We start from the raw sequence: 16,432 nt of genomic DNA on the forward strand, positions 1-16,432 counted from the left end.
CATCAAAGCCCCTCTCCTCCTCTCCTGGGTTTATGTGGGTGAATTCTATGGAAAGCTTGAATCAGTCTTGGAGTGTGAACATTGGAGCAGGGTTCCCAAGATCTATCTTCAGGACCGAACCACTTCCAATCTACCAAATAGTAAATCTCACCTCTCTTAATCTTGGAATCTAAAATGCGTTTGACTTCAAATTCTTCCCCTGTCTGACACTGAATTGGAGAAGGTGATTGAGCTTTTCGCAAAGTTATGGGATTTCTTTTGACTAGCGAAACATGGAAGACAGGATGAATTCTAACATTAGAAGGGAACATGACCTTAACACTAACAGGATTCACCATTTTGTCCACCTCAAAGGGTCCCACAAATCTAGGTTGGAATTTCCGATTTCCCTTTAATTTCATGTTCTTAGTGGAAATCCAAACCCTATTGCCTGGTTCAAAAAATGAATTCTCTCTCCTGTTCTTAACCGCCTGCCTCTTGTGAGAGTCTTTTGCTTTCCCAAAATGTTGCTTTACTGTTAGAAACGCCTAACAATTCACCCACCACCTTCTCAACTGCGGGTACCTCACTCACTACCTTACCCACCATTGTGTTTGGGTGCCTGCCTGCATTCAGAAAGAATGGGGAAAAACCAGTGGATGAATGAACGGTGTTATTATACGCAAATTCCGCAGCCCAAATTAAATCTGGCCAATCTCCTTCCTGATCCATCAAGTATAGACATAGATACTGTTCCAAATCTTGATTGACCCTTTTAGTCTGTCCATCGGTTTCTGGATGGAAGCTGGAAGACAATCAAGAATCCACTCCTAATCTTTCCAAGAAGGCTCATCAAAAACAGGAAATAAATTGGGGATCCCGATCTGAGATCAACACCTTCGGAATGGCATGAGACTTCACTATGTGTTGTGTGAATAATGAGGCCAATTGAGTGCAGTGTGGAAGTGATTTTAGTGGGATAAAGTGACTCATTTTAGAAAAGTGATCTACCACAATCCAATAGTGGAATATCCCTGACTAGATGGAAGATCTACAATGAAATCCATAGAAACAGTATGCCACGGATATGGTGCTACAGGCAAAGGCTGGAGTAAACCTTGTGGAGCCTGTCAATTGTTTTTTCCCTTAACACACTGTTCACAGGAGGCCACATGCTCACACCTGAGCTTCCTAATCAGGCCACCAAAATGCTCTTTTTATCAGTTCTAAGGTCTTCTTCACTCCCTTGTGGCCTGCTAAAATATTATCATGACAGTGCTTAACAATCTCATTGCGCAAATACTTTCCAGGTACATAAAGATTTCCTGTGGTAAGGTTTGCCATCTTTTATTTCTCTTACCGCATCTACATTCATCCAAACCATAATTTCTTCATCAGAAAGAGACCCCTTAATATGGTCTTCCAATTCAGTATACAAAATTGTTCTAATGATCTTTTCCTCTGGAATGATATGACCTTCTCTACTAGCTTCTTCTTGTTCTCCAAAGTTCAAACAAGACAAAGCATCAACCTTACGATTTGCTGAACCAGGCTTATAGGTCAGAACAAACTGATGATCAGAAAAAAACAGAGATCATCTCAATTTTTGCGGAGTGAGAGATCGTGCTGATTTCAGAAATAGCAAATTTCGGTGGTCAGTGAAAACAGTGACCACATGCTTGGCACCTAATAGATAATGTCTCCAATCTTGAAAAGCATCCTTCACTGCAAGCAATTCTTTGTCTGCAATGGTGTAGTTTAGTTCAGCTGCTGACAATTTCCGAGACCCATAGGCTACTGGATTGACCTGCCAAGTGATCTTGTTTCTTGGAGACAAAATTCCTCCTATAGCTAAATTTGACGCTTCAGCTTCCACAAAGAGTGACTCCTCCGGGTTTGGATGTTGCAAAATGGGGGCAGTAGAAAATAGTTCTTTTAAATCTTGGTATGATTTTTCAGTCTCTGTACTCCTCAAAAACTTCACTTTCATCTTTAGGAGTCGAGTAATAGTGGCCACCTATTCTGAAAGGTTGACGATAAAACACCTATAAAAATTGGCGAACAAAAGGAAACTCTGAATTTCTTTTACATTACATAGAGGTGGCCAATCCTTGATTGCTTTTACCTTTGATTCATCCATGGACACTCCCTCAGGGGATAAAACGAAGCCCAAGAATTCCACATGGTCAATTTGAAATATACACTTCTTCAATGTCACAAATAGTTGGTGATCCAGTAGTTTCTGTAATATTGCTCTCACATGAAGCCCAAGTTCTTCTAGACTGGCTGAAAAAATGAGTATGTCATCTATATAGACCCAGCAAAGTGATCCAAAAATTCACGTAGGACATCATTGACAAAGTATTGGAAAGCTACGGGGCATTACACAGACCAAAGGGCATGACCCAATATTCAAACAGACCAAATCGAGTACAAAATGCTGTCTTCCATTCTTCCCCTTCAGCCATTCTAACAAGATGATAAGCCCCCCTCAAATCCAATTTGGTGTATACTTTGGCTTCCTTCACTTGATCCAAAAGTTCAGAAATTAGCGGCAATGGATATCGATTCTTCTTAGTTACTGCATTCAAAGCGTGATAATCTATGCAAGTTCTAAGTTTTCCATCTTTATTCGAAATGAAGAAGAGCGGAGAGGAAACTGGAGACTGAGAAGGCTGAATTAACCCATTGGCCAAATATTGATCTAAATATTCCTTAAGATGGCTTTTCTCAGTGTCAGAAAGGGCATAAATTTGACTGCAAGGTAATGAAGCTCCAGGTTCTAACTCAATCTTGCAATCATACTCCTGATGGGGAGGTAACTTCTGAGCCTTCTGTTCATCAAACACTGCTTTCAAATCTTGATATTCCATGGGAACTTCTGGAATCTCTACAGCACAAATTACCAATGGAGTTTCTGCCAAAAGGGACGATTGGTTTGGCTTATCACCGGACATCCTGGCATGAAAACAATGCTCCTTGCAGTAATCTGAATTAATTTCGATAGTTCTCTAGACCCAATCAATTTGTATGTTGTGCTCAGTTAACCATGGAAGTCCAAAAATCAACTGGAATTGAGGGGCATCAGTAAGACTGAATTGTAAATAAATTTGATGGGATCCAGGACCAATTACTATTAGTTCTTCGGTATCAAACATTATTGGTCCAGAAGACAAGTTAGTACCATCAACGGCACGTACCAATTCTGACTTGTCTTTCTTTAGAAATTCTATGCCTAAAGACTGAGCAAACTTAGTGTCACAAAAATTCCCAGTCGCCCCTGAATCTGCCATGACAGAGATTTCATTCACCTCAGTGCTTCCAAACTTAATCGAACTGGAAATGGTTAGATGAGGGGCTGAAGATTGTAAAGTGTTTGCAACCAATTGGGTAGCTCCCACCAGACCAACTCTTCTTACTGGTGGGGCTGATCCTATACCCATGTAAATGTAAATGTAAATGTACAGGAACTTATATAGCGCAAATCACCAAGCGGTTTCTTGCTTAGGGAACCCGTCCTGGTATTCCCCTGTGAGATCACCCCGGCAGGGTATCCGCAAGGTGAAAGCCAGGCATCCCGCCGCGAGGGGCCGTGCACTGGTCTTGGGCTTCTTCAGGCACTCCTTGACTAAATGCCCAGGATTTCCACAATACATGCACAGCTTTCTACTTCTGCCCTTCTCCTGCTCTTTCTTGGTAAGGGTGGCCTCACACTGATCCAATTTGCATAGGCTGTTCTCCAGCACTTGTCTCACTGGGCTTAACTAGTTCAAGCTTTACTCTGTCAAAACGTGGAGGAACATAACAAACGTCTTTACAATGTTCACTCTTCCAGTTATTTTGCTGTTGGTCGATTTGAAGCACTAAGTCAATTAACTCTGAAACTTCAGTAGGTCCCCTGAGAATCTGAGCTAAACCATCCTTAAGTTCATCCTTGAGACCTTGATAGAATATCGCTACTTGTTTGAGATAGAAAAAAGTTCATTCCCTGTGATATGGATCTTCGATCGAATATCCGTAGAAACTCAGTTTTGAATTCTTAAAAATGATAAAGTTGCAATTTACCAAAGGCATGGACCATGCCGCTGCAGCCCCACTCAGGTAAGACAGTAAAAAGGCCACCTTGTACTGATCCTTTTTAAAAAGAATGGGTCTTCATAAAAAGTGTAAAGAGCATTGGTTGAGAAAGATTTGGGCCTTGTGGGGTCACCATTGAACCTCTCTGGGGCGGCTAATGGTATGGTACGGGAAATTGCATGTATGACTTGTGTGGTGAACTCAGCTCAGAGAGGGAGAACATTTTTGCGGTTTATGCTCCTTAAACATTGGGTGTGAACCAGAAACCAAATCCTCAAAACGTTGCCTGAAAACGCGGGCTTCCTGACGGGACTTTCTAACCTCCTCCCACAGATTCTTATCATCTTCCATCGTCTCACTAAGCTGTTTCTAAATTCCCTCTGAAACTGCTGCTAAAGCCTTGATATCTAATACCTCAGCCATCTTGCCCAGGTGGAAGTGGTGTTTGGCACTTCAAACTGTCAAGTACCACGCACCTGAGTTACCATGGACCACAGGAACAGAAGACTTTTTCCCAAATCCCAAACTCCACTAATACAGAATCTTTTACTTTCACTTTCAGCAAAGAGGGGGCAAGGGGAATAGGACCAAGAGAGACTCCACTGCGATGCCAATTCTTCTGGGTACTTCTAGCTATTCTTCTCAGCACCTGAACCTCGGCAGAGTTCAGCCTCTCTCCTATTTGAAAATACATGTAGCTGTACAATGATACTGTCAATATGATTTACGCTGACTCTCTCTTTTCTTTATTCCAGGTGGCAGTTGAAGCATAGGATGGTAAGTATATTATATATATATTGCTACATACGTATTGGTAATGCCTGTAAAGGATAGATTCTGTCACTTCTTTTCTGACTGTCTTTTTAATCAGAATGCCGTCTATCGATTTACATTCTACATATGCGCTGATGGAATAAGCGGATATCAATGTAATTTAAAAAAAAATTCAAAAGAAAAACAGTTCAAACAAATTACGCACTGCAAAGAATGGCAAAACTCAATTCAACTCAAAACTCTCATGTTAGAATCACAGGACTGAATGAGCAAGGAAAAAGAAATTAACTTGTGCTGTTAATCAACATATAGCTGCTCAGAATTACAAACTCAAAAAGATTTAACGAGCTGCTTGCAAGTCAGTTTCTAAATAAAAAGGCTGCTTGAATGCTCAATTTACATCACAAAAACAAACGTTATGGCAAGCCTATTTCAAATATAACTGCAGACTTACTCTCAGAGAGGGAATTCTCTACCCTCTACTCATGGTACTTTGCCTCAAAGGAAAAACAATTACATTCTCCTCTCCAGGAAACTTCTGTGGCATCAGAAAGGCAGCGCTTGCAAGTCAGACCTATGTTAATATCTTCTATGCTGTGTTGGACCATATATGTAATGAGAAGGGACTGTTGGATAATGTGATGCATTTTACACTGGACTGTTCTGGACTTATTGAAATGCTATTCAAAGTGCCGAGGGGGGCTTCGGTTGGAGGTGGGGGGATTATTTGAATTGGGTTGAGTGCTACAATAGTAAAAACAGCTTGTGTAGACAATATCTGATGGACCAATTTTTGCTGGAAGAATGCACCACCTGTTGGAGTGTCTTGTGATAAGAACTGCTTACAAGCTGAACAATAAAGATATTTAAAAAAAAAAAAAGAAGAGCAGCGCTTAATACCCACAGAAGTCAGGATGAGATACGGTGACGGCCGGTCTCCTGACTGACTAAATATCAAGCAGTGAACTAAAATACGCTCCGTTCAGCAAGGAATTTCACTTGAAGTGCGCAGCACCACAAGTGCGAGAGCGCAAAGAATCAGACCTTCAAAATTTGCCCAGAAATACTAGAACGCCTGCCTCCTACTAGTGAACCCTCTTATCACCCAACATTTTGGCCGGACAATGAATTTGTCAAATAAGTACCTCAAAGACGGATTGGCGTAGTCGATTCTAAGGGTAACTAAGTACCCTCTTGCACCCGATTCGAAGCTGAGGACAAGTAAGGTTTCTCCTCTGTCCAGCCTTGACACCGTGTGGCTAGCCTGATGTCTTTTGGTGGTGCACAAGGTCTAGAATGGGGAGCCTGGTACAGCTCTGAGGCATGCACGGCCCAGTGGGTGCTTGAACCCACATCAATGTAATCCCTTCACAGCAGCAGAAGGTGGAGGGGCGGGGAAAGAGGGAGTGAATGTCATGGTTTGTCCACAGCTGATTGCTGTTCAGTTATATTCCCTAGGAGGAATTAATTCACTGCTCACAATGACGAGGGCAGGGTACCAAAGAACCACATTATTGGGCAGCTATAGCATTATGCCTTCGGACTGGTTTAATGCGCACAGATTAGATTATAGGAGGCAGTGTAAGGTGCAGTCTTAATGCATGCAGAGCAATGGAATGTCCCCTCACACTCTTCAGCTCTCTCTCAGACAGTGCTTAATTTGTAAAACAATAAGTCCCGGGGCCCAAAGTCCCACAGCCAGCACTATGAATGTTCGGTGTGCTAAATACCAAGGCAGCATAGTCATGATTCCTCCTCATGCCTCTTTTATTCACTAACCAACATCCCCTGCCTCATCATCTCGCTCTTGCTGGTTCTTTCTCATCTCTGCGCTCCAGCATTGTCACTTTTTTTGTCTTTCACTTCCTCTTCCACTCCGCATTTAGTGTTTTTCTCTCTCTCTTCCTCTAGGTGAAAGTTTAATGAGGAAAACACATGCTGGTAGCCCCCACTGGCAACCACCAGCTCAAATTAAGCACTGCTCTCAGGGGCAGTGATGTGGGAATACATTTTAGAGTGAGGGTTCTGGACAAGAACATTACTTGTCAAAAGATACAGAGGCTACATGACAGTCTGTATTTGAAAACACAACAAATGCTGCCAGAAGAAAAGCATGTGAAGACCCCTTTATTACTCATTCTCCATCTAACCTCCTTCAAGATTCATGGTGGTGCTGTAGCAACTCCTGCATCCCGAGTTCCAGGGCCATGTCTCAGGGTTGTAGCTACCATTAGTGGAGCAGGCTCTCCTGCTCCAATAATGGATTGACATCAAGCAGAAGACCAAAAAGAAACTTGCAGCCAACCAGAAGGCAGCAATGCAGGCTGGAGCTGGAGGACAAGCACCACAGCTGGAGCTGGATGACATGAAAAGAGCTGGTGTCAACAATCATCAGTGTAGAGACTGTGGCCAGAGTCAGGGGAACGGACACTGCTCAACAGGACACAATACAACCGCAACAGGGTGAGTGACTACCAGGTACTTAGGGGACGGGTGGAGAGGTCCACAATGGCACACGTGCACAATCAAGCAGAGCACAGTGCACACCCACAATGACTCCTGGGACATGGCCCTGATCTACACACTGTCACAATGTATATTGCCATGCTGTCTGTCTGTCACAATGTTCCATGTGGCCACATACATGTGGACACATTGTAAAACACCATCTTCCCTTCATATTGCAGGGGTACCGTCAACACCCCCTGCACAGCAGTCCCAGCCACTCTTCTCTCATGACGAGGAGGACAACCCCAGCATCGACTCCCAAGCCCTCCAAAACATCATGGTCATGATCCGCGACTCACCTCTAGGATCAGGGCAGCCCAGCCTCATCAAGGAGACCCAAACCACCCAACATGAGACACCCACATCCCCGGCAGTCTCCCAAGACCCCCAGGAACAAACCATTGCCTTCCAAAGCTGTGCGCTGGAGGGCCAGAGAGAGGTGGCTGAGCAGGTACGGGTAGGGTTCAGCCTCATGGCTACCAAACTGAACAAAATCCATGGGTGCCTAGGTCCCATGAGGGACCGGATCCAGACCCTAACGGACACCCACGGCCTGCTCCATGGTCTCCAACGAGCCCTGACTGACATCGCTGGAGTTATGACGCAGAGAGAATAACAATTGTCTGCTCAGACTGGCTCAAGTGATTCCAGCCATGAGATGGCACACATGCGGAGGCTCATGGAGGACATGGTGCAGATGGAGGCGAAAAGGATGGCAGCCACCGCTGCACATCAGCGAGATGTAGCTGGGATCTACCATGCCCTATAGATCCTCATCATGGCATTGCTGCCACAAGGCATGGCGCTGATGAATGCTGCTGCCCCCATGCAGTCCACATCTCTGCCCCCTGGTGTCAGTGCCTCACAGTGCAGCAGCCGTATCCACTCCGGCACTTGATATGTCACTGCCACACAGTGCGACCGACAATCCTCCTCCGGCCCCTGATGCGTCAGTAGCGGTACAAAAGGGGGTGGTGACGGACGGAGCATCTGAATCAATCAAACACTCACACCCAGTCAAAAGATCTGGGTTTAATCCATCACCGTTCTTTAGCCCACACTGCCACCCCAGTTCAGACATGGCTATATGCAAATCAGTCTGACCCTGTGCCTCATGGGAACAGTCCAGTCCGAACTGCCAAGCCATGTCTTCCCTGGACCGGAAACAAGTTTCCGAGGACCGGTTTCTGGCATTCCAGCCGTCTTCAGCCCGGCCTGCTTGAATCCAGTGGCAAAGTGAGCAAGGGACTCATGTCTGAGCATACCCTGCCACACTTATGGCGGCCAAAAGCGGTACAAAAGGGGGTGGTGACGGACGGAGCATCTGAATCAATCAAACACTCACACCCAGTCAAAAGATCTGGGTTTAATCCATCACCGTTCTTTAGCCCACTCTGCCACCCCAGTTCAGACATGGCTATATGCAAATCAGTCTGACCCTGTGCCTCATGGGAACAGTCCAGCCCAAAGTGCCAAGCCATGTCTTCCCTGGACCGGAAACAAGCTTCTGAGGACCGGTTTCTGGAATTCCAGCCGTCTTTAGCCCGGCTTGCTTGAATCCAGTCGCAAAGTGAGCAAGGGACTCACGTCTGAGCATACCCTGCCACACTTATGGCGGCCAAAAGCGGCACAAAAGGGGGTGGTGATGGACGGAGCATCTGAATCAATCTGCAGGGTTACCTCTCTACAAATCATCTAACATATTTAAGGCCTGGAATTCCAAAAATCCTATTGCACTGCAAGTTTCCTTCCCTCTCTTTCTCCTACAAGTCACAAGCGTCCTTACTAATGCAGGCATGTAAGTGAAGGTGACCTCTCCTCAGTCCATCCAACCTTTCAAATCAACTGATATGCAGCAGTCTGCAAAGGACTAGAAGCTTCACCCCTCAGCTACATATAGGCATAAACAATAACACACATTTTGCGTTGGTTTCTATAAAGCTTTTCTTTCGTCTGTCCTTTATTTTTCTGTTTGAATATGCCTCTCTGCTCATTGTGTTTGTCCTATGTTTGTAAATATAAAAAGTCCCAACCATCTCCTCACAGTTGTTCAAAAATGTTATTGCCAAACCAAACTTTTTTAATTGCTAATGGTTCACAGAGGGTTTAGTATCTTTATTTTTTATTTTATTCTCCCTCTTTGTCCTCTGTCACCCCCTCCCCTGCTCTTACTTGCACACACTGACCGACAAACTCAGGGACTGCCTCGGGTGGCAAAAGCTCTAGCTACGTCACTATTTCAGTTAAACATTATGTGGCTGCCAGTCCCTTAGGAATGTTAAACACAGTTTACTACGGAGTGTTCACACTTCTTTGTAGGTTTTGGAGGGGGCCACCGTAAGGGGTCAGACCAGCTTTGACAAGTCTATGCGTATTTGTTTGTGTTTATTTCTAAAAAATATAATTGTTTGTCTTAATAATTTTAAAAACAATGTGTGGATTGAAAAGTATTTTATAAATGTTATCTTTTAAAAAAAACGTTGTAGGTCTTATTATCTACTGGGTTTATATTGTGTTTTTTTCTACAGTACTTTTTGAGAAACACAACCAGGCGGTATAGTTTTTAAATTTAACTTCCTCTGTGTGTCGGATGGCCAGGAGCCGTTCGACATCACGGCGGGTGTGTGCGTTGGACGCCTCCCGGCCATCCTAGCACCCACCCATGGGGGGAAGCACTGCCGCTCCCCCCATTGGCTGTCCATCTATGGGCCGCAAACAGGGATTGCAGCGGAAGCCCTTCCCATGTCCCGACCCCCTTCCACATCATTAGATGCATTTGCTTCCAGCGCGTCAGAGGGAGAAGGTAAGATTCTCCCTGCTTTAAACACAGAGGCATCGGAGGAAAGGAAGGGGGTTTCCTTTCCTCTGAGGTCTCCTTGGAGCATTCCTGATGCACGATTGCACATGGGGTGTGATCGTGCAGGAGGACTGCTCTCTATACACCAGGGATTTTTTATAAAATCAGTTTCATGTTTAGGATAAGTGGCCCCTTGGGCAAGGGGCTCCTCCCTTTGATCAGCAAATATTTGATCATTTCTGCCCGCTTGGAGGGCAGATTGGCTCATTATTTTGAATCTTGTGTGCCCCACTAGGCCATTATGTTTGCGGGGAGCACCCCCTTAAGCAAGGGTCGCTCCCCTTTGGGGAGCAATTATTTTGGTCTTTTCTGCCCTCCGTGGGGCAGACTGTCTGATTATTTTGAATTTTGAGTACCCCACTAGGCCACTGGGGCTTTCTTTTTTTATGTTGGGGAGCGGTCACTTGAGCAAGGTTTGCACCCCTTTATGGGGGTGATTATTTTGGCCATTTCTGCACCCTTTGGAGGCAGATTGGCCATACGTTTTAGGCCCATCTGTCCCCACGGGGGCAGAAGCCACTAGACACCAGGGATTTTTAAATATAATTTTTGGGGAGCAGCCCCTTGGGCAAGGGTTGCTTCCCTTTATGGGTTAATTATTTTGTCTGTTCCTGCCTCTTGGGGGCACATCAGCCTTATGTTTTTTGAGGACCATCTGCCCCCAAGTGGGGCAGAAGCCATTATGCACCAGGGATTTTTTTAATGCTGTTGCTGAGCGACCACTTGGGCAAGGGTTGCACCACTTTATGTGGTGATTATTGTGGCCATTTATGCCCCTTTTGAGGGCATATTGGTCATATATTTTTAGGCCTTTCTGTCCCCAAAGGAGGCAGAAGCCACTAGACACCAGGGTTTTTTTATATTATGCTGTTAGGGAGTGGCCCCTTGGGCAAGGTTTGCTCCTTCTACAGAGGTGAATATTTTGGCTGTTTCTGCCCCCCCTTGGGGGCAGCTCAACCTTTCATGTTTTGGCCCATCTGCCCCAAGGGGAACAGAAGCCACTAGACAACAGGGATTTAGTCAAAATATATTTCTGTGATTGGAGAGGGGCCCCTTGGGCAAGTGTTGCTAATCTTTTAGTGGTTGGTTATTTTGGCTGTTTCTTCCCCCCTTGGGGGGAGATTAGCCTTAGGTTTTTAGGGCCACCAGTCTCCCAGCGTGGCTGGTGGATTGTGTGGGGACAGGTGCATGATGTGCATATGTGATTGTAATGTTTTATTTCTCCTTTTTGTTCTAGAGCAAAGCTTTTGATTCTTATTTGTGGTTTTGGAAGTGGTTGATCTGCAGTTTGCGTAGTTTCATGAATCTGGGAAGAAAAATATTTTTGTTGTGATTACTCCAAATGAGTATTGTTCTCATGTAAAAATGCATTTTTTGTAAGTGGTGTCATAGTAGCAGCATATTTAGTTTATGTTTTGAGAGTTAAATTATTTTGGGATTTGTGCACAATGTTCATTTTGTTGTCTTATGGGTAATTTTCTTATCTCTTTCAGTTTTAGGGGATATTGTTGGTTCTTGCTGTGTCTGCGCAGAGTAGGTGATGGTGAGTCTAGTTGTTTCTGGCTAGTGAGTGGTATTGTTTTGGAGTATATAGGTTTTTGTGATATAGCCACATTTTGCTTATTACTTATTTTTCAAATCCAGAAGTTAGGCATAGAGGATGGCGGGGGTCATAACATTGCTCCATCTTTCAGTGTTGTCCTGCATTCAGAGACTAGACTTTAACTATATCGGTCCCCTCCTCCCACAGCTGAGCATAAAAGTATTCAAAAAGCCAAGATCTAATTCATAAGGGTATGACCTCGATAACATTAACCATATCATTTTTTGGAACTGACTACCTAGCTCTTAAAAACAAAATGTTATAATAACAAAGGATAGCACAGCATAAAATGATTTTTGGCACAGTACTTCTCCCATTATCAAACCCTTGTGAGGTATCAGGAGATGTGTTCATAAGACTTGATATGACATTACACTGTCAGATAGATAAAATATGTTTAGATATATTAATCTCTCTGGAGATTGGGAGAAAAGTAACAACTCTTATTGTAGTATGTGGAATGTAATGATTTCCTGAGTTATATGAACCTCTGTTGTCCAGTTGTTCAATTTGTAAGTGGAGAAAATGGAGACTGAGTCAATACACAATTGCCTAGATTGTACTTGGCAGGCAGGTAATCATTCAGAATATAGTTAGATATTGTTTAAGATATTGTTTAAGTGGGGGTTATCATTATTGAGTCCCTATAATTAATGACTGTATAGTCTATATATCTGCTGCTGTTCAGACTGCAATAGAAAGTTCTCAATGTCTTTCTGGGTAGTAGGTATAACTGGTTTATCCAGCACAACCAATCTGAAATTGTATGATTTTGTTTCAAGAAATGGGATGTCAGTTTTGTCAGTGTTTTTTGCACCTGACATTGCTCTTGTGCTCAATTATGCTTATTTTGACCTTCCTAGTGGTCATTCCCATGAAAAAAGATTTCATGGGCACGTGATCATGTATATTAGAAATTCTGAATTACATGTTGCGTGTTCAAAATCCAAGGATATTCCAATCCCACGTCAATAGATTTGGTAGTTCTACTGAGGTGGCAGACACTGCATGAACCACATGCAAAATGGCCCATCAGTGGGGGCATCTCCCACAAGTAGATTCCACTGAAGTGTCTGTATTCTGATGGTCTTGTAAGTACCTAAACATTCCTAATGTTGTCACGTTTTAGGAAAAAAACAACAGTTTTGGTAGAGATAATTCATTTCAGTTTAACGTTTGTTAATTTTTGTTTAAGATTTTTTTTGATGTGTTGGATGCTGTACAAAATATTGTGACGTGCATACGTTTCTCTTCTTTCTGTTTTGTGTTGGTGTCTAAAAGTGTATTGTGATTATTATTTCTCCCTCCTCTGAGTACTTGTCTTACCACCCTGTTGGGGTAATCACAGTTCCTAAATAATGCACTTACATTTTCCACCTCTGAATCGAAGTTATGTATTGATGAGCAGGTTCTGTGGGGATTAAGAAATTGCCCACAAGGGAGGTTAGGTCTTAGTGCCTTAAGGTAAAAGCTTTAGGAGGATAACAAGTTATTTTTGTCAATAGGTTTACGGCACACACTGGTTGTGGGTTGTCCGTTTTTCATATTGATGTTAAGACTCAGGAAAAATAAAGCACTATTGAACATGGATGCTATAAACCTCAGAAAATGGCAGCTGATTTTACATCTGCTTGCAAGATTAATAGTACATTATCAATATATGTGCATGAAAATCTGAACCTGCCTCTGTAGGGGTTACATACAAAGTAGATGAAGCCCTTTTCGAACTGATAATCATTCAGACAGTTCAGAAGTAAAACATGGATGCCTGATCAAATGGAAGCACATCAATATTTTAAACTACACCTAAAATCAAAAGGTGCAAAGCCTAACGTCAATGCAAGTATATTTTTTGTAACAACTTATTGTTCTCCACTACTCTATAAGGTGTATTGACTATCAGTACAACCAAGTTAAAGGCCTAGTAATTAAAAACAAATACGTAACACAATGGAAAAGTCTGAGATTGCGCCCTCGTTTTTTTACAACTTTTGGGTACTACTATCGATCTCAAATATACTGTAACAATAAAAATTAGCTGTAAATACAGAAAAACGAGCATCAGACATTTACCGCATGGTAAACAGTTTTAGTAAACTACAGAAAAAAAGTTTCACTATTTTCATGTGGGTGTTTAGGTGTCTGTTTAAAGTGGTTTAGAACTCCTTGAATGCTCAAAAAGAAGTTTAGGTGCAATTACAAAAAAAATCACCATTGCATAACAGGGAGAGAGATATGGTGCTGCTGCTCTTATCCTAAACACTGGCTCACAGACATGCTGTTTACCGCCATACATACACCTTTAAATCATACTGCATATATGGGTGTATGGTGTCCAATATAGGTTTTGTTATTGTGGAAAGGTACCCTTCCATAACAAAATTGTATTCCAAGACACACTTTAAAACTTTTTTTCACAATGTATGTGTGCTGTAGAGAGCAGCATTCATGTTTAACTGTTATGAAGAAATTAAAACATTTCTCCTTGTTAGCACCTCCCTCAAAGAGGTGGTATGTATTTGTGCAAAATTGTTTGTACCATATTTAGTAGGCAGGGCTTTCTGTCAAAAATCATGGGTGGTAGCATTGGAATACTACCCATGGGATGACCCCCTTAATGCAAAGTTTCTCAACGCAATGCAAAGTCCTATTTGTGAGATTTTAAAGTCCACTTTCCAGTTCAAAAACAATTTTGTGCTGTAAAGTAACACTTTGCCTGGGTGTGCGCCACTTTTTGTGGCTTTGCACCCTTTGCAAAGTGTTGATAAATCTTACTCGCTGTTTCTAGTTCCTTACAATCAGTTCTAGAACTTCCTTCAAAACCCCGAGATTGGTTTGTGTATCCACTCAGCATATTTTTAGACAAAATTAGCTTGAATACGAGGTAAAGAGTTTTAGGAGCTTCATATTGCAATGTGAACTGTAACACCACTCCCAAAAGAGACCCAGATACTCTTTCTACAAAGAAAGAAGCCTCTGTGCCACAGCAGCCCTAAAAGGAATGGGATTCCTACAGAAGATAGACTTTCTTTTAGAATAAACTGTATTTTTTTCATACTATCCACATTACTGTACATTAAATAGAAAGAGTGAAGAAAGGAAATGACACTTACTGTAAGGTTTTCTTGTCCGATCTGATGACTGAAGTTCACCTGGAGGATTCACGTTCCTAGCACCAGAGCAGTGCTAGAAAAGATAATTCTTTACTGCATCCGGTTTGGTCACATTCCACCGTGCTTCACTTCCTCCTACGCAGTGAAACTAAGTGTAGAACATAATTGTATTTTTAAATTAAATACCATGAAATAAACAATTCAGCTAAGCAAGTATTCTCTCATTTACACTTTTCATAGAAGACCTAGGGGAAAGGCCGGCAAATAACTAAAAAAAACACATATTTAGTAAAAAAAGAAAATATACATTTCCAAATGGAGGAGTGTCTTTTGCTTTAGGTCATTGAATTATGTTCATGAAATGAGTTCATTCTTGAGCAGCAGAATTATAAGAGGGCGATATTTTGATGCAATTTATTATTTATGCCATCCCGCACTTTATTGTTATTGCGGGCAGAATAGGTCGGTTCAAGGGGAATGTGTTGCAGTATCACTGGCTAGTCATTTAAGTGATGCTTGACTCACTAAGAAATCTTGAGAGAAGATACCACTTACACATGATGGACATCTTTTCACTATGATAGCATTGAGTGAGGAAATTTGAAGCAGGATATCGATGACCATTTCGGGATCGTCCTCACTTGATACTGTTTGAGGTTAAAAAATGAGTTGAAGAACAACGATGGGTGGTATTCCATATCAACATTTTAGCATTCATTGGTATAGGTAAAAATACAGCAAACAGTATATGCTTTTATATGGCGATCTAAGCCATTATGTGCACACAGCAGAGAACAACCGAGCAGACAATCTAGATTACAAGAATATGTTCCATTTGATGTTGCAGTAACTTTATTTACGATGAAACTACGTTTAGAAGTTTATAAATGAGGTGTTGCGATGCAAATTGATTAATACATAGCTTAAGATGTTTACATAATAAATTATTCAGGTCATCACAAGAAAACAAGCCAAAGTAATACTAGATAACAACTCTAGTTGATTTGCAAAAATTGTATTCCTTACTAATATAATGTAAAATAAATGAAGCTCTGTTACTGTTAAATGTCAACAGAAAAGACACCTTTCTAAGCAATGATTGAAGCCTAATATGTGTGTTAAAGATATTTTATTTGCTCGAAAAAGTGACAATTTGTCACGTATTGATTTGTTTTAATGGACACCTAGTTTATATGATCTGCTATTTTATTGTGAAGTTTTATGATCAAACCTTTTGACTGAAAGCAACAAAAAAGAAAGGTGTTTATCTTTGGACATCATTGTGATAATCTTGGTTCAAACTAATTTTCAAAAACAAACACAGAGACGAATGACCATAAAAGACAGACCATGAACAAAAAGATATAATTACTGGCTGCTATGCATCTCAATGACATTAAAAACAACATAGCAAAGCTCAATTTACAAATTCTGGTTTGCGTCAATACTCCTACAATTACATGAACATGTAAAGGTCGCACAGTTGGTCCCATTCACATAGGCTAATGCATGGGCATGCTA

General features: G+C 42.1%; 1 long non-coding RNA gene across 1 annotated transcript in view; it reads right to left on the bottom strand.

The window, feature by feature from the left end:
* The window catches only part of LOC147683686 (uncharacterized), a 143,857-nt gene extending 128,878 nt beyond the window's left edge, over positions 1-14,979 (bottom strand). Inside the window, exon 1 of the long non-coding RNA XR_015301056.1 lies at positions 14,912-14,979. This is a non-coding gene — a long non-coding RNA (uncharacterized LOC147683686). The remainder of the gene's footprint in view (positions 1-14,911) is intronic.
* Positions 14,980-16,432: the final 1,453 nt, after the last annotated feature.

This window comes from Lissotriton vulgaris, chromosome 11 (assembly GCF_964263255.1).
Source record: "Lissotriton vulgaris chromosome 11, aLisVul1.2, whole genome shotgun sequence".
In the NCBI taxonomy this organism is placed as follows: Eukaryota; Metazoa; Chordata; class Amphibia; order Caudata; family Salamandridae; genus Lissotriton; species Lissotriton vulgaris.